We start from the raw sequence: 20,929 nt of genomic DNA, 5'->3' as shown, positions 1-20,929 counted from the left end.
CATCCTATGATTCAAAATAGAAACCCGACATATAGGCACAAAAATCATTTATAAGGGCTCACTTTAGCAAAGTTTTCAAACACAATACTCAAAATCATGTTTCAATTTTGAGTCCCAATAGTGGCTTTGTTTGGGGATGCATGTGGGCATGGAAAGAATTCAAATCTCTTGGAAGAACTAGACCACTCCAGTGAACTTTCTCTAAACAATTATTTATTGAAAGCAAGAAAAACTACTCCTAACTGTACAAATGATGGCCCCAAACCACCAAAACTTCAAAAAAACTTCTTACCTCTATCATAGACCTGATTTTCATTTCTTTATTCTTGAGGTAAGGTGAAAAATCTATTCACATCCATACAATCAACGATATCAACACTTTCAAATATCTTATCAGGAAAAATGAAACTAGCATATTCATTCTCATAGTGCATCAAAATGCTAGAACAAACTTCAACATAGTTCTTATCATGAAAATATGGATCGACATGCTCATGATTATTTGGACCAAACTTAAAATCTAATTTATCATATCCTTTGTGCATGCTATCAATCCAAAATAACAAGGACTCATACTTAATTTGATAAAATGAATCATACATACTATGAACTTGAAAATCCCTTTGTACAAATGGTTGTGAAGAGTATATGAAATCTGATTTCATTTAGATATGTCAATTTTGAGTGAAACATTACAAAAATTCATGGCTCTTGTGAAGGATCCCACCTCTACTCCTTCCCACCCTGCTCACAATAGGTTTCAAACTATTGATTCTCTCATCCATTGTCCTCATGCTATTGGTGGGGAAGCTCATTGATCTCAGGTTGCGACTATGGAAGCTCTCCATCTTGCTATAGCTCAGATCATTGTTGTAGTTCTTGTTCTCACTGCTCTAGCTGCTCCTACTATGGATGCTCACTATTCTCCTGATGCTTATCCTGGGTCTCAGGTTGTTGTGGGGAGATCTACAATTTCTTATGTGGAAGTGGCTTCTTTTGAGGTAGGTATTGGTGATCTTATTGTGAAGAGGGTGCTCCATTTGGTTGTGCCTATTTCTATAACCTACTTGTGCCTCATCTAGATTCAAAAAATGTTGATGAAATTTTCAAATATGTGGAGGATTACTCCTCTAGTGCTACTATTTTTCATTTTAGGGGTTTTTGGCTCTCTCTTTTAGATTTGCATGCTTGGATTTCCAAATATTGGGTTCCAATCATTTCAGATTTAGTTTAGATTTACCCTGTGGCAAGGGTTTTTTTTATTGTAAAATTTGCAAATACTAAAGATAGAAATTCTATCCTATGTCATGGTTTCTCCTTGGAGGAGAAGTTCCCGTTGATGGCCTAACCTTGGTATCAGGATTTTTCCCCGACTACTGAATCCTTTAATAAGATTCCTCTTTGGGTAAGGCTTCCTAATCTTCCCCTTCACTTTTGGTTGGATTCAGCTTTGGAGGCTATGGGGGAGGCCCTTAGGGACTTTTTTTTCGTTGTTTTAGAGTCTTACAATGTGTATAGGACAACATATACTTGCATTCTTGTAGAGATTGATGTCTCTAAGGGGTTCCCTAAAAAGATTAAGTTGGCTTCTCCAAATGGCTCTTGGATTCAACTTCTTGATTATGAGGGTATTCCCTTCAAATGTAAGAAATGTCATAAGACCAACCATATTTCTGGACAATGCTCCTCTGATAAGGTTAGATTAAAGAAATCATCTTCTTGGTGGTTAGGGGTTTTGGATGATCACTATATGGTTCAGAAAGTATCCACAGATGTGGACGGGATGGATAGCTCTTCTAAGAATGATCCTTCTTTAGCTAAGGATTTTGTTGTTGTTTTTGATGATTTGAATGTTGTTACTGTCCCTTCTTCTACTAAATTTGATGATTTGAATGTTGTTCCTTTGGTGGATTTGATTCAAAATGTTGTTTTTATCCCTTCGTCTACTGCTGACACTATCCAGAACACTATTGGTGGTACTAATTCATCTTTTTTATCTCTTGTTGCAATGGTTTTGGGGTTTAGTAGTGGGGCTATCCATTTTTCAATGGATTGGCATAAGGTTGTTGGGAAGGTAGAGAATGGATGGACAATAGTTAAAGGAAGAAAGTCAAATCCTCCAAACTTTCATTTGATATGTCTTTATGTTCTCAAAAGACTGGACCAAAATATAAATCTTGATGGTCTATGGCTTTTTGGGTTGTTAGCCCTCTTGTTTGAAACTTTGGTGTGTCCCTCTAGTTTGTTGAGTGGTGTTCCATAGTTTTTTAAGATCCCTCATTGTTATATCTTTCTTTTCCCTTTGTATAAGGTTTTGGGTCCTTTCAAAACTTGTTTTTAATTAATCAAAACATTGTCACTCATCCAATTAGATTAAAAATGTGCTGAAAATTCTCTAGATTCTTCAAACAAAGGATTAGTTACCAAGCTAGAAATATCATGAAAGTGCTCACACATAAAGGATTGGTCTATATCATTATCTTCATCAAACACTTCACTGGAATGAACCTTGAATGAATCAAACTTATTGTCATGAGATTCATCAGCACAAGAAGCAAACTTAAAAATCTGAAATACAATCTTCATCACTGCCCTCTTCACTACATGAGAAATCAAAAACATGTGAAACCAAACATGAACTTTTGCAATAAAATTTCTCTAATTTTGAACAAGAACATTTAGACTTGTCATCATTTTTACAACTTACCTTTATAGGAGTAATCTCATCATAAATATAATCAACATCATTAAAAGTAGACACACTATAGAAAATGCTTAAAAAACTTGGAGGTGATTTTAAAGCACTAGTTACAATACTGTCTATACTCAATTTAAATGAATCTCCATTATGCAAAACATTAAGTTCATGTATAGATTCTTTCTCACAGCCAACATGTTGAAATGAGAAAAGAAAAAGGTATAGACATGTATCAAAACTTATGGGAGCATCTTCATCATAAGAGAAATTATAACCAACAAATATAAAATTTCTTCAATGGCATCTAAAATATTCAAATATGAATCTCCATTAATAGGAACAACACTATGTATATCCATATCCAATGCATAATCAACATCTAAAATTTTATTCCAATGTAATTTTTTTCTTTACAATGAGTGCGTTGAAATGAAAACTTAGGAGAATCAGGATATATATCATACCTTTCTTTTGTGTCCACCCATTTATTCTCATTAAAATTATGTATGTTGGTGTCAAAGACATCGAATCATCCTCAATGTTCTCCCTTTTTCCTTCATGGCCGTGAACATGACTTGGCTCCTCTTTGTCACTTGAGATCACACTTGAAATCTCATCAGATCTATACTCATCACAGGAAGTGTCACACTCATTACTGCTACATTCCTCACTTTCCATATACATGTTGTCATAAAACTCATCATCAGTTACATACCCATTTTCTCTATGTTGATTGCATTCATATATTTCTTCAAGTTGAAAAGGCTCTTCTTCATAGCCATGAGGCATATCATCACCTAAATATTTGTTTCCTTTACAATTATTTTTAGCATTCTTACTAGCATTGTCATGAGATCCACTATAATATTCATTTTTAATTAAATAACTCTCAATCCTCTTCATAGTATTTTCAATATGTTCAGTCATTTATAACCTTAAACATACTAACCAATTAATAGAGTTATGCACAAATGCATTTAGAAAGACGATAGGCCATGGAGATTCCTTGTGTCTCAAACAAATGGGAAGTTCAATAAGTGCCAATTTAAAATTCACATGCAAATGAATGTGATTGTGATATTCAAAACTTTTCACTCTCAATCTTATGAAAGGAATAACCCGATCACAAAGTTCTTTTCTCAAAATAGCAATTTCTTTACACACATTTTCATAATTTGGTAAACAAATTTCATATCTAAGATCTAAATCCATATTATTATTATACCTCTTACTCCTAGTGTTGAAAATCACTAAATAGAGGTACTATTTTTCTATCAAAGAGAAGGAATGAAACTCATTATCTATTGCAAACTCATTGAATCCGTATGCAAATATTACCAAATTTTAATTAACACAAGATTTCCCCACATCAAACAAATCTGATAGGAAGTTACAATAGTAACTCTTCTCTTTTAACAATTTTCATACTTCAACCATATACTTCAATAAGCTTAATTAACCACATCAAAACTTATTTCCATGAAGTATGTGAGACATTCTAAACTAATTCTCCAATTTAATATTGAAACTCATTTGATGGAGTACACATATTTTACACAAATAATTTTCATGAAAACAAAAGTCAATGAAAATAAAAAATTTTGTAGAATGTGATGGTTGCAACTTATCTCATTGCTTGAAACATCTGCAAATCTAAAATGTCATCCAAAATTTGTAACTCTTGCATAAAACATCACTAAAAACTCTTACAATCCTCTACCAAGAATACAATCAAACTCTTATCTACCTTCTACCTACTATTTACTAATCATGAAAACACTCATACAATGCACTGGTGTAGAGATATTCAACTAGAGTTGTCATTTTTACTTAGTTAAACAATACTTGAATCAAATTGGAAAATAATGCAAGCTGATCTAAAATTACAACAGATAAAGATTATTTTCTCTCTTGATATTCTTGGATGTTACTTTCTTGACATGGTTGAAGTAACATTGTTGACATTCAGTCAAGTTTTTTATTAATGACAACACTTATTTAGATTCTATATCACTATTGGGCTCATTGAATAGTCTACAATGTTTGCCATGTAATTCAATAGCCATCAAGCTTTACAGTTCCTACCAAGCATTTCAGTGGTTAGCAAGGGAATCCACTTAGTGTGAAGTGCAACAGTTCAAACTAAATAGAATCAGACAGTGTGAAGTCCACCATTTCAACCTGAGCAGTTCAGTGGTTACCAAGCTTTGCAATTTCTACCGAGCTAGCAGTTCATGTGAAGTGAAGTTAGTGTAACCAATCTATGTGATGATTAGTGTTTACCAAGTGCAATCATGGTAAACGAGTAATTTAGTTTCTACTAAGTTACATAGTATTTACCAAGTCACTAGTATAGACCGAGTTTGAGACTACTCTGAGATGATTAGTATGGACCGAGATTCTACTTCTACCAAATGCATGATGATGCCAAGTAGTGATAGTGGATGCCATGTATTAGAACTTCACCAAGTCAGTCTTCAGAAAACAAGTGTCTTCATTTGGGCTGAATTTGTAATATTGGTGTTAACTTGTATATTGGTCGACTTTGTAATTATGTAAATTGGATTGATATATATGTAATTTATTGTATCATATCCAAAGTATGATGAAAGAGTAAGAAGGATGAATGTGTGAAATAAAAGCATGTGAATGTGAATTAGCAGTAGACAAAGTGTATTGTAAGGCCATATCAACAAAAGGAGCAACAAAGTCATATCTATCACATAAAGGTGATCAGTACTTCAAAGAATCTCTATCAACAAATTACTTGTAAGTCAGAGATCTACTATTTCATCTTAATAGGTGAACCAATCCAAATCCTTTAAGAAGATAGACTTAACAGTCCTTTGTCAAATCTCTTCACCGAGTGCATACTTCACTATGTGTTTGTAAAACCTCTAGCAAGGTGGACCTAGCAGTCCTAATTACCCCTAACAGGGTAGATCATCAAAAGTGATCATTTTAAGCCTTAACAGGCCAACATTATGCTATAGTATTGAATTTTTGTGGGTATCAACCCCACCCTAGTTTTACTTTCTATTTGGAAGGTTTCTAGGTCACCAAATTATTGTGTTCAAGTGTTATGAATGTTTTATGTTTTTAGTTTCTCATGCATGTAGTTAGATCTAATTTAATGGATTAAATGGTAATTGGATTATTGCAATTAAGATTTGAAATTTGTAAATTTTTTAAGGTTACTAATTCACCCCTCCCCTCTTAGTAACCTAGAATAGTCTTGAATATTTCCAACAATTGGTATTAGAGCTTTGTGGTTCTTAGGATAAAGCTTGACAGTTTGAGCAAAGATCAAGGACAATGGAGATATTCAGACTTGATAAGGCAATTGATAATGAAAAGCTAGATCTAGAAATGGCCATTGCACAACTCAAGAAAGCTAAGGAGCAACTTTCCCAATCTCTGAAAAGAAGGAAGGAACTTGCAAATCAAATGAATGATCATCAGTACATTGAAGAAAAGATTGAAATTTTGTCCCCTTCAAGTAGTTCAACTGAAGCAAATGATGCAATCAAAGAACTCTTAGAGAAGAATGGTTCCCTACAAGAAGAAGTAAGAAATCTCAAAAGAGAATAAGAAATTTAGTCAGTAAGGCTATGTGAAATCTTGGAACAAAGGAACAAGATGAAAGAAGAAATGGATGGAAGAAACAATGAGATCTAGAACCAATCCCTTCAACATGCAGATCTTATGTATCAAATCTCCAATGCAAATGAGGAAATCATGAGCCAAAGATAGATCAATGAAAGATTAAGAAATGATCTAAATTTGGAAGGACAAATCAATGAAAGAATAAGAAGTGAGCTGATATTTGAAAAGAAAATTAGTGAAAATTTTAAAAATGACCTAACACTGAAAAAAAAACAATGAAAGAATGATGAAATCCCAAATAGACATGAATCAATTGAATCAATTAAATGAGCAGAATCTCTATAGACAAAAAGGAAAGTAGGAATTGGATACAAAGAAGAAGGTGAATCCTCCAAACAAGGAGCTCAAAGGAATCAAAGACCTACTTGCAATCACTATGGTAAGATAGGTCATACATCAAACAGATGTTCGAGTAATGGTAAAGTAAAATTTAATAATAAATGCTACAATTGCAATCAACATGGTCACAAGGCTAATGAAAGCAAAGAGAAACCAAAATTTGAAGGCAAGTGTCACAAATGCAAGAAATAAGGTCACAAGGCATCAAATTACAAAACCAAGTCATTCAATCTAGCAGAGAAAGTTGTGAAAGTAATATTTGGTTGGGACTATAACACCTAGCGCAAATTTCATTACTATGGAGAATATGGACACATTGGCATAAACTATGTTAAAAATCACACAAGAAAGAGAGATACCACCATAAGATGTTTCACTTGTATAGAACTTGGTCATCTAGCCAAGAATTACATGAATATACGTAGAATTGAAGATGAAAAGAAAGAAAAAATAGATAACATTTGAAAGTAGATGAAGTAGCAATGGATACCTAAGTTTGTCGAGGAAGCTAGTTCAAGAAATGATGGTCATGTCACTCAAGAAGTGCATGACCACCATTTCCAACTAAATTATTAAGGAAGAATTGGAACTGCATTATCATGATCACATCCAAATAGTTCCAATTGAAAGGTGACAAAGATCCAAATTAGTATTCAAGATACAAAAGGATCATCAAGGAAGATTAGTATCAATTATCACTAAGTTACCTTCTCTACTGAGTAAGGTTGGGTCATAGACTTTATCGAGGAAGGTCGGGAGTAACAAGTCACACATGGTTACCATATTATAAAGCCTTCATTGAGTGATCTGAACAGATAGTGGATGACAGCCTGTCGTGCATAATGATGTCATCATAGCTACCTTCGTACCAATCATTAATGGAAATTTTTTAACAAAAAAGTAGGAAATTGAATTCATTTTCATTGAGAATTCTAAGTGTTATTTTGATCAAGAAAATTGCAGAGTGATCAAGTGACTTTGAGCAAAATTTGTAGATAAATCCTTCAAAGTTTTTCATAGCTTATCGAGTAGCCATGGTAGCATCAAGCAGTAGTAGAAAGGCAAGGAAAGGGTCAAAAATGTTGGTCCAAGGAGTTGAATGGAAAGCACTAGATTTCATACTCGTTTCAGTAATTGCTAAAACCATCGATCCAAATAGAGTACAATCGCAGATCCCTCCTAAGGTACTACTCATTAATGATATCTGAACTCATTTTAAGAGTGCAATTCAAGAAATTGGAACCCTAGAGATGGATGATGCCCTAGGTGAATTGTGTGTAAATGTTGTTCTTAAACCCAAACATAAGCACTTGGAAGATAAGGGTTTAACCCACATTCCCCACCTACCCCAAAGTTTCCAAATCAAATGGATCAGATACATCATAAGCCAAGTTCACAACGGTCAGTTATGGCTTGAGCAACTAGTTTTGATCACTAAGAATATGATTCATCATATCATCGACCTTCCCATGCTCTCCAAGTCCAAAACAACTAAAAACCTAGGTTGGGTGGAGTTAGAGAAGAAATCCCTAGCCAAGTGGGATGGAAGAGGTATGAAGATCAATAGTGTAACTGATGCAAAACTAAAATTTGGCATACATGTGATAGCTCATAAGATCCACAATTCTAGTCATCTAAATAGTGTGCCGTGTGAAGCAGTAGACTTGGCATACAAAGTTGTGAAGAATAATCTGTCATATTATCTTGCAAATTTGTTGTTAAAGTAGTTTAACAAAAACATGGAAAGTATAAGGACTTCCAAGAACAACCCTTGCAAACAATGTCTATTTTTCTATGTTCAAAAATTTTTCCCTTCAAAAGGAAAAGTAGTATGGAGAAAGGATATGCTAGTGCTATATCAGATAAATGAGTATATTGTAGAAATGGGTGAGAATTTTGTTAATATAATGGATAATTATTTTGATGTCTTCAAGGAGAAAATGAATAACAGATTCAAGATACCCTAGAAATTGGTTGAATATTACAAAGATGATGTTTTCTTCATGGTAGACAGTGACAAAGTCTACATTCAAGGAGTGAAACCCAAAGTTGCATGGGTAAAACCTCTTCCCTATGAGGTGAATATAGATGAAGCAAAGGACATAATTGAAGCCTTGATAAATGAACCTATTGATCCAAAGGCACCACACTTTGGAACATATGATGAGGCCAAGGCAAGAATAGAGCTTGAAATCAAGTTTCCACAGGCAGTTAACAAAGGAAAGAGGAAAATGGAAAAACTGAAAACCAGCACACCTCTTATGTTAAGTAAGGGTAAGGGAGAAGATGTGGAAGAAGCAAAGGATGAAGAAGAGTCAGAAAAGGAAGAAGAGCCAGTGAAGAAGAAAGGCAAGGTGATCATCACCAAGCCATCCACTACAATATTCATAAGAAGATCTAGGAAGAAAGGCAGTGAAGTTGTCTTTAGAAAACCTCCTCCTACCTTCCAAGAAAGATTGAAACAATTGGAAGAAGGTGCTAGCATAACCAAATTCAACTCATTAAAGTATGAAACTAGGACAGAGGCTGAGAAGAAAAAGGTTGAAGAATTGGTGCTAATCAAGATGGGCAAATGGAAGTATTCCCCTAATCAGATAGCCTCCCAGATCTCTAATGAATTATTAGAGAAAATAAAGCCAAGATGGGACTTTTCTATGCAAAAAACTTAATATATCTATGCACAAACCCTAAGGCAATTGCTACTGAGCATCACAGATGCTAAGGTAAAAGAGTCCATAAAGAAAAATGAAGACAAGATGAATCTTAGATTTAATACTTGTTTAATTTTGTTAAAGGATATAGAACATGTGGTCAAGAATGCCACAAGTATGTGGAAGAACATTTATCACTTGCATAAACAAAGTGACTTTCCAGTAGAAGTCAAGGATGATGATAGTGATCAGGGTAAACTTTAAGAAAGCTGCCTCCAAAAAAAGATATAAAATATTGGCGAATCTTTCATTATTTTGAAAAAACAAAATTATTTATATTAGCGAAACTCTTAATTTTTTATTCTAAATATGATTAATTTTGGCAATTATTTTTGAGTCATAATTTTTTTTGTATAAAATATTGACGAATCTCAATAATAATAGGAAGTTCATTAATCACCATGGAATATTACAAATCAAAATTGAACATTTTTTTACCTTGTGGAATGTTATGAGAATAGTTACATATACTTTAAATCAATAGTGAATAATAAATATTGGTGATATATCCCTAAATTAACTAATAATTATGATAATTATTGGCTAGTTCAATTTAATTTCTCCAATAATATATTATATTTAGGTAACTCAAATCTATTCATGTAACGAATATTATGGCGAATATTTGAGTTTAAAATTTTCAATAAAATAAATTATTGAGCGATTTTAAATATTCTAGAACTGAATTTTATAAAACTATGGCAATTTAGGTTGTATCAAATCTTAAATTATTAGCCAAATTACTAGCCAAAAAATTTTAAAATTAGCCAATTTACAAATATTAGCCACTAAATTATACCCTAATAGTGATGATGTAGAAGAAGAAACATACACTGAGCCTACACATTTTGACAATGAAGAAGTTGAAGAAGATAAAGAGGAAGAAGCTACCGAGGAAGATAAAGAAGATGATGAGGAGACTAATCCTATGAAGATAGAAGCTACAGTCATTGCCTCACTTCCTCATTCTCTAGCTAAAATTGCAGCATCATCAAGTTTAGAGACAGTTTCTGCAAGTTTGATTGTGACCACAACAAATACATCAAATTTCCAATCACTCTTCACTCCCTCACAGCTCAGCACATCACTAATAGAAGTGTCTACCACTTCATCTACCGAGCTGCAACCTCCCTCTTCTTCAACTCCTGAGTCAGCATCATTAGCAATGAGTATAGTATGTTCTACAATTTTGTGTTCTTCAGCAATAAGTACTTCAGTTTTGAGTTCTACAATTTTGTCTTCTACAGTTTTGGATACTTCTATAAGTACTTCAGCTTTGGATTCAGTAAGAATTCTAGTCAATATTCCATCTATTGGTACTATATCAATTTTCAATGTTAGTCCTACTATCTCTACAGCTATTTCCATTCTGGATTCAAAGACATTAAGTACAAGGATAGTTGAACCTAAGGCTCAACCAAGTACAAGATTTTGAGTAGAGGAAAGCAGATAGAGGAGGATATTGATCTAGATAAGGAGATTGAGATTCCCAAATGGGATTTTTATAATATCACTACAGATCAAATGCATATAATTGGTCAACTCCTCCAAAAGAAGACCAAATAGAAGAAATTGAGAGAAGAGAGAGACAGAGAATATAAAATCATTGAAGATGCCAAGAATATTTTGACTAAGGTGATAGGTGTTGAAGTTGATACTTCTCAACACATTCCATTTCAATTAGAAGAGGCAGTCTAGAAGTTTAATGAGGACTCCAGTGGTCAAGACAAATTGATTGAGAAAGTAGGAAAAAATTTGATAATAAAGTGCTTGAGCACATTGCTCAACAAATTACCATTTAGCAAGTGGACCTTTCCTCAATTTTGACCAGTCTTGAAACCTCTCGCACAAATGTAACATCACTTTTTGGAAAGTTATGTAATGTTACCGAGTTCACAAAGGAAATAAAGAGCAAACTGACAAAGATTGATGAAGATCTAAAGGCCAGTGCATAACAATTTCAACTTGACCCTAGTTCAAGCTCTGCACATCATATGAAAATCATATTCTTGTCAGATATGCAAGTAGAGTTGTTGAGAGAAGAAGCAAGGATCTGGTCTACACTGATAGATATTCAGAATATGATCCTTCCCATCATGGGTACAACGTAGAAGCATATTTCTTATTCCAAAACATTGATCCATGACAACAACTTCTCCATTGTTGATCACATGATAGAACTCTCTACAAAAGTGCAAATTGCTCTACATAAGTGCAAAGTTTTGCAAGAAAATTGGACTAAGACTTTAGCACTCATACTTAAGGTACATTCTGATTTTATTTCTTATATTGGTGTCTCCATGTAAATAAGTTTTGAATAAATCTTTGTTATTATTGTCAAAAAGGAGGAGAGACACTTAGTATGTATACATGGGGAGAGACACTTGTTATACTATGTATATTGTATGGGGGAGAATCATGCAAAGGAAAGGAAAGTGTATATAGTAGCGAATTTGAAGATATAGAATACAGTATATACTTATAAAGAAATTTTTTGAAAAATCTCAAAAAATAGTATACCATACTGAGCCAGTACCACACTATGATGTGTATAAGTTTTGGCTAATAAGTGTTTTTGTCACTAATGCCAAAGGGGAAGATTGTTTACATTTAGTCAAGATTGTTATTAGTGACAACACTTATTTAGATTCTATATCGCTACTGAGCTCATTGAATAGTCTACAGTGTTTGCCATGTAATTCAATAGCCATCAAGCTTTACAGTTCCTACCGAGTATTTCAGTGGTTACCAAGGGAATTCAGTTAGTGTGAAGTACAACAATTCAAACCAAGCAAAATTAGGCAGTGTGAAGTCCAATAGTTCAACTCGAGCAGTTTAGTGGTTACCAAGCTTTGTAGTTTCTATCAAGCTAGCAATTCATGTGAAGAAAAGTTAGTGTTAACCGAGCTATGTGATGATTAGTGTTTACCGAGTGTAGTCATGGTAAACGAGTAATTTAGTTTCTACCAAGTTACACAATATTTACCAAGTCAGTAGTGTAGACTGAGTTTGAGATTACTTTAAGATGATTAGTATGGATTGGGCTTCTACTTCTATTGAATGCATGATGATGCCGAGTAGTGACAGTGGACACTGTGCATTAGAACTTCACAAAGTCAGTCTTCAAAACATGAGTGTCTTCATTTGGGCCGACTTTGTAATATTGGTGTTAACTTGTATATTGGCTGACTTTGTAATTATGTAAATTGGATTGATATATATGTAATGTATTTTATCATATCCAAAGTATGATGAAAGACTAAGAAGGATGAATATGTAAACTAGAAGCATGCGAATGTGAATCAGCAACAAACAAAGTGTAGTGTACGACCATATCAACAAAGCAGTAGTAGAGTCGTATCTATCACATAAAGGTGATTAGTACTTCAAAGAATCTCTATCAACAAATCAGTCATAAGTCAGAGATCTATTGTTTCATCCTAACAAGTAGTCCAAATCCTTTAACAAGGTAGACTTAATAGTCTTTTGTCAAATCTCTTCAATAAGTGCATACTTCATTGTATATTTGTAAAACCTCTAACAAGGTGGACCTCGTAGTCCTAATCTCTCCTAACAGGGCATATCATCAGAATTGATCATTGCAAACCTTAACATGCCAATTTTATGTTGCAGTATTGAAGTTTTGTGGGTATCATCCCCACCTTAGTTTTACTTTCTATTTGGAAGGTTTCTGGGTCACCAAATTATTGTGATCAAGTGTTATGAATGTTTTATGTTTTTAGTTTCTCATGCATGCAGTTAGATCTAATTTAATGGATTAAATGGTAATTGGATTATTGCAATTAAGATCTAAAATTTGTAAAGTTTTTAAGGTTATTGATTCACCCCTCCCCTCTTAGTAACCTAGCATAGTCTTGAATATTTCCAATAAACACAAATCTTTGACTCTCCAAATTTACAACAACACTTTGCAACAAATGGGATCAAACACTGAAAGAATAAAAAATGATCTTAACAACAGAATTTGTTTTAAATCTTCAAAGCTATCATTTTCATAAATAAGGAAATATTGGGAGACATAATATTCAACAAGGAGATAGAAAACACTTCACAACATTACTGATGTAAGTAATCTTCATGTTATATTGAATCTCCCTTTAGATTCTCAAGGTTTGTTTATTGGAAGAGTCCAATATAGTCTCCAAAAGAGTCACCATATTGTTCACTCTTGATTTAATAGTTTTTGAATAACCATATAACTAAAACAAAATACATCTAAGGGTAGCTAACTCCTATGATGGGTGCACTCTTAATAGAATATGGGCCAACTATAAGGAAACCATCCTTTTTTCAATTCAGGCTCTACAAAACCTAGGAGGGTAGTCCTTAGACTCATTTATGTCACCAGTGCAAAAACAAAAAACATTAATCTGAATCTATACAAAGTAGATGATACCCTTAATCTTCTATACTCATGAAATGTAATAGGTATGCATTAGCTAGTTACATAACCTAGAGATTCATAAGCTAAGTGGGGGTCTTATTTTTAGCTTTACAAACAAAAGAGAGAAATGGATATTTGATTAAAGATTGAATTCAATAAGAGTTAGATATGAAGCAACAAGAACATGTGATCTCCTAACTAAGATCAATGCCTAATCCATTGGGTGTTTACTCAAATCAGTACATATGCCAAGATATTTGTGATCTATCTATTTACTTTGCAAATGTGACATTGGTTTTCACAATGAATCTTCTACTCATCACAATCTTTCAATGAAATTTGTAACCCTATCAAAGTACACTAAGCATTTGCTTGATTCTTTGAATCAACAAAAAAACATATTATGGCATACAACCCTAAAGAAGTTACAACTAAGATACATGATCTTTGTTTACACATCACAAAATATTTACAAAACCTAGAGACAAGAGACAAGAATAAGAATGAAACTATTTTTTTGATGCTTTGTATTCATTTCTTTGAAACAAAATATATCAAGATGCACATAAAAGCTCTTGAAAAAATAAAATAAACTAGAACTATGACTAGGACTTCATTATTTTTTGTTCATTCAGAGAGAAAATTCTGAAGAATGGTAGAATCATAGCTTGAGAAATTGCTCAATGTGCTAGAACCAACCTTATACAATCAGAAAGGGAGAGAATAGGTAGAAGAATGAAGTTGGGTCTGATTTGATCTAATCTGATCATGCCACTTGTCATCTTCATTCTTCATCATCTACTAAAGCAAATGAAGCCTCTCTCCTCTCTCCCTTACTGAAAACCCAATCTGATCTTCATCATTGTTACAAAAAACTAGAAAATATGTCTTCAAAATGACGAAAACCCCTCTTGGAGAAAAGATCATATATGTTGTTAAATCCACTGCTAAAAGTCTTACCAAATGACTTTATCAACAAAGTAAAGTGTTGGGATAATTGTCACCAAACTTGGCCCCTACCTAGATGGAAAATTTGCAAGAAAAGATCCCTAATTATCATGATATGGAGCAACAAATTGCCAAGAAGGAAAGATAGTTGGAAAAAACCTAATTCAACAAACCTTTGAATAAAATTTTACCACTGATACTTGCACATTTCTGGACATAAAAAGTGGATAGTTTGCTCCAAGAGATTTCTCGTGATATATGATACTTGTATGTTTGGCCAATATTTGATGCAAAAAATCCTCTCTAAAAACTAGGTAGACCATAAATCTAAATATGTAGACTTCTTCACAAAAATTTGTTTTTACTATAAAGTCAAAACTTTATAATAAGAGACAACTTCACAAAAAATATGTGGCATCCACTAGTTGAAAATCCTATTTTAATTTTTAACTTTGAATGTGAGCTCAAATTGAAACTTTTTAAGAATTCCCTGTAGTTTTGCATCAGTCAAATTTGGTCAACTACAAGGTGACACATGTCACCCTTTGATTTGCTTACCAAATCCAATAATCAACTTTCCATCATCCTTCTTGGTGGCCCTCCATGACACTACCATGTGGCATTAGACAACATTGTCTAATTCGCTCTCAGATCTAACTCAGTGACACCTCATCCTTGGTACACTTGGCCACTCCTACCATGTGGCATGATCTCACTTTGTTGAGATGACATCATAGTCTATTTGACTCAGTGACACCTCATCCTTAGTCCACTTGGACACTCCTACCATGTGTCATGATCTCGCTTTATTGAGATGACATCATAGGCTCCTTGCGAGATAGAGGGATTATGCCACGTGTCACTTGCTAATATCACCATCTCTACAATAAGATGCCATGTGTTTCTCTGTTATTAACCAACACTACCCATCATCTGCCACCTAAGTTGCATTTCATCAACCTCCTTTCTAGGAACCTGAGCCCCCCATGCCACATGGAGTCTCCTCACTTCGTCACATGTCTGACACCCTGAGCCTTTGAGTAAGCATGAATGTGACACTGTCACCTTTGTCTAGTCACCATCATTGGGTCTTGTCGCCACATGTTGTCATCATGTGTCATCGCATCTCTAACATGAGACCCTTGCATAGAAGTGATATTTTGACACCTATTTGATCGCCTAATCACCCTCCTTGGTACTCATGCCAATTTGCTCATTTGTGTCTAACTTGTGTTTGACATCATCATCCAACTCATTCAAAATGCACTTAATTTTCACATGCAAACATGGCCTCAACCCCACCACATAGTTTGTCTCCATGTCTTTTGACAAAGAGGAAGAATACTCCCATATATAAATACTTAGAAATAACAATGCACACTGAATGTAAGATAATGTAATCTCAAAGACCTCTTTGTTTAATGCACAAGTATTAGCAAGAATGAGCCTTCTAACATTTTCTACCAATGTTCCACCTTTCCTCTAGGGTCCATTTGGTTCCTAGAAGATGACAGAAATTGGCTTTTTCAAAATTTGGATTTGAAAATTTTTGTGTTTGTTTCAAAATTGGAAAAATGGAATTAGCATACCAGACTTCCAATTTTACCTCAAAACCAGGTTTTTCAACTTCTTACGAGCAAGTAGGAATTGAAAATCAAAACTTGGTTTTGTTTTTTAAGGAGTGTAAAAATAATAGATTGAACTACTTTTTGAAATTTTCCTTCAACTCCAAGATTAAGCATAAAAATGTGTCTTCACATGCATCTTCCAAGTGAAACAAAGTTCAAGTAAAATCCCCAAAATCAGAATGAAGATTTGAAAAGCCTTGATTTGGCTAAACCAAGATTTGTAGAAATTCTAATTTTTTTAATTCCATAACCAAACGGACCCCTACCTCATCGCAGGACGTCAACACTGTATTTCACCACAACCATGGTATCAAATTTCTTGTTCAACCACGTACATGCCAAGTAAGGGAAATCTATTTCATTCTTATTTATTTTGACCACGGCTCTACATGCATTTGGTTGAAACCCTCCTGTTTCCCATGCCTCTATATCTCTAACGATCGAGATCAAAACTACCTTGGAGATTGTTCAAATAAGACTAAGATTGGCAACCTACCAAATTGGCAATGTATGCATATGGGATTTGCTTAGGGGTCACAAATAGCTTTGATCAATATTTTTTCTTACATTGCATCTCTTGTTGAACTTCACGTTGCCTCCAATCCTGATTGTACATCTTGTTGCTTTCTCTGCCTTCATCGACATTCATATAAGAAATAAACCAATAGCTGCTGCAATCCACCTATCGGATTTGTGAAAGGCTGCGCAAGAAGATAGCAAGCTAGGTGTTCTACCATACTACTCGAAACAATCCATTTGTGTCCGTGAACTTTGTGAACAGGTTAAATGGAATTGAGGCATGAGTGGATGAAAACTCCATATTTCCTGTGTGATGGGGCGTCCATCTAGAAAATTGGTGCTCTCCAAATGAGTCAACACCCTTGTGTTTGGTGTAACAAGAAAAGAAGAACTAGTCTTGAGCGTATATTGGCGCAGTGACAAGTAGAGGAATCACTTGCAACCTCCAAAACACCTCCTTGCCAATTAGGCTCCAAAATTAGCATGCAATCCGTATTTGCATTTGACTTTGGCGAATAGTGGTTGAAAGAATTCCTTGAATTCCTTGAAATTAGCATGGTTTAGATGAGAGGTTTGTGGTTTATGTTGTATTTTTAAGGTGATAGGCTTCACTCCTTGAGGAATTTTAGCCTGATTGTTCGGATTTTCCAGCAGTCTTACACCGTAAAAAGAGGAAAATGGTGGTATAGTCGTACGCTGCAAAACCTCAGAAACTTGTGCTACAAAGCAGGAATTCTACCACGTCACATGCTTTTACGATATTACTTTCCATGTCACGCATCCCTTTTGGCAGTCCTCTAGTTGCTGGGCCCTAAATTCTCCTCCATTATCTATATTGCAATGGCATTGACGATACTAGTAAATTCATACTAATGGATACAACAGGATATATATATATACCTTGATCTCAAATCAAAGGTATCCATGCAAGGCCACTATAAAAAAGCTTCACTCCAATCTCCACATACTATTTCCATCGATGTCAACTGCACTTTAAAACCATTTACTATTTCTATGGGAGTCGAGTGCAATTTAAGCCCATTTACTGATTTGCGTCGTTGCCAAATTTTCATTTTCTACAAAGTTCTTGTGCAGTTTCTGTAATTGGGAGCTGCATTTGGCGGATATGGTGAATGTTAGTAGAAGAGGAGAGGTCGAAACCTTCACCTTTCAGGCAGAAATCAACTAGCTGCTGAGCCTCATCATTTACACCTTTTACAACAATAAGGAAATTTTTCTTTGCAAACTTATTAGCAACTCATCTGATGGAAAATGGGGGTTTGCTGGCGCGTCCAACATTGTTTGAACCTATGGAAAACTGGCTGATTGACATCTCTTTCTCAAGCTGAAGTTGAAGACGAAGCTATTTCGTAGAGGCAGATGTCTCACCTCTACTTTTTCCTGCTGGTTAGAGGTTTGGAAAGAATAACACTGGGTTCTCTTTTAATGCATTTTATAGATTTTTACTCTTCATTCAAAATTGATGCACTGTGTGAAAAATATGGCAAATTTTTAGTTGAACGATTAAACTAAGTTACAAAATTTCTTGAATAAAGATTTCCTGTGTATGTGTATGATGTTTCTGAGTATGAAGAATACAGTGTATGCAAACTTATGTGTGTGTAGGCTAGTTACAGGCCACATCTTGTTGGAAATTTCAATGTTGAAGTCATGTGATATTGGAATGGGTATTGATTACTTTTATTGAGCTGTAATAAAACATATATGTGCAAACCCATAATTGTTTAATTCAATTGGCATGACCATTCTGTACTACAGTGGCTATGTTCCTATAAGAAAACTCTTTTTTTTTCTCTCAGCATTCACATCTTTGAACACTGTTAGAGCTAGACCACTATGTAGGGCCCATTTTCCATTGCACCAAAAGCCATGACTGTTAGTGAACATGGAACACCACATAATTAACCACCTGTGGGCAGGGGAGCGCGTCGCATCACCCAACAATCTCCCCCTCGACGCGCATACCAGGTGCTTACGCGAGTCGGGAAGGCACCGGGGAGATTTGAACCCATGACCAAGCCAAAACCAGGCTCTGATACCAATTGTGGGGCCCATTTGCCGTTGCACCAAAAGCCATGACTGTTAGTGAACATGGAACACCACATAATTAACCACCTGTGGGCAGGGGAGCGCGTCGCATCACCCAACACACTATTGATATGTACGGGGAGTAATGTGAGAACCTAAACTTAAGGATTTCCATTATATCTTTGACAAATCTGGTGATAATATTTCTCTTAGTTGCTGAAAATCATTCCTATTAAGACATTGTTCCATATGATTTAAGAAGCCTTGTGTAGTGTGCATAGTAACCTCTAGAAGAATTCATTTCTTGGGCACTCTGAATCTATGTCTACAAATGAAATGTATTGGAGTAGTCTTTTGGCATCGAAACTGCCTTAATCTTCTTGATGTAAAATCACAAGCATTACCATGTATGTCTACTCCCAAATGGATGTATATTCGAGACTGATTGTAACTGAAAATAATTTTCATCCTGAATCACATCAACTAGTCAGCTTCCTTCAACATACACCCCCACTAGGCTTGAACTTAAGCATAAGATTATGTCACTATAACATGTGTTAATTACCTACAAAATGGGGTGATGGTGTGCAACCCAATCTATAGATACCTTTACCCTATTGTTAATTTTATCGAACTAGATCAGTTTTGGGGATAGGAATGATCTCCATACAACATCACTATTGGAAATAGTAGACTAATGAAAATTTAAAACGATTAATTTAATTAATCACACTAAATTGGGAAATTATGAAGCTTTATATGAGATGATGTATTCATTTTCTTATTGTTCTCTTATAGAATTGACATTAAGAGTAGATAGGATACTTTCTATCAATCAATTCTTATCGTTTTTTTTTAGGTGTTAGGCTAAAAAGACACTTGTGATCAAGATTCCTCATAATTTTGGAAATATATAATCATTCAATATTGGATTTGCGATCAAATTGTTTAGTTTGGTGAGGTCTCTATTGATCCTGAGTAGGGATACAAAATGGTTTGGAATAGTGTACATGCTATATATTGAATATAGATGTTACTTTTAGCCTAGAAGAGTGAGTTTTTTATCATTACTATGTTTTCCATAATTAGAGTTCTTGAAGTAAATGACATATCAAACCATATGAATAAATGAAGTATTAGGAAATTGACATGTTTGTTAATCAAGAGGATGTTTACTTTCCTTTATATGTATGGAATGTCAAAGAAAATCATGTTTTTACAAGGTTTGATGATGAAGATGATAGTCTGATAAGTCGTTAATAATATTATGATGATTTCATATAGCTTGTTGTGGATTCCACATTAGGGATTGCTCATGATTCTAAATTTACATGTTTCACATGCATATATGATGGTATGATGTGAATTGGAAATAAGGGTAAGTTCATTTTATTATGATAAGATGGATACTGACCTAATTATGTGATTTTTGTGAATATTTATGTAGTATATTAATTTAGAATATGATTTTTGGTGCTACACAACTCCATTACTTTCCTCTTAGTTTTGCTTGTTTAGACTATCTCATTGTCGGGCTGGGTATCTTTCATGTCAGGAAAGATTCTAGGGAAGCTTAACAGCTTTGTGGTAGGGTGGTAAAGCACTCCTATGATATTAATTCCCTTTTGTTGTTAGGCAGGTTCTGGAGCTCATTTCAACATCCGTGGTCATGGTTAGACCATCTAGTATCTGGTATTGGTAATCTGGTAATGAAATTATGTTTCCTTTAAATTTGAGCATATATGTATATGTATCAGCTTTGTTAAAATTAATGATAGTTAATCAATTAATGTTGACTGGTCAAAATTCAAAAGACTTTGACTCTTGTTGAATTTTTGGCTTTTTATGGAGATTGCTGATGTAGCATTTGTTTTGTAGGGGCAATCTTTACAATGAATTTGGGGTAGTCTTCATGTAGAATTGCAATTTAAGAGGAGCTCACATTAGATATATGTTTCTTTTGTAG

This window comes from Cupressus sempervirens, chromosome 5 (assembly GCF_028749045.1).
Source record: "Cupressus sempervirens isolate cs-2001-9-10 chromosome 5, ASM2874904v1, whole genome shotgun sequence".
Taxonomy (NCBI): domain Eukaryota; kingdom Viridiplantae; phylum Streptophyta; class Pinopsida; order Cupressales; family Cupressaceae; genus Cupressus; species Cupressus sempervirens.
This window is presented reverse-complemented; position numbering follows the sequence as displayed.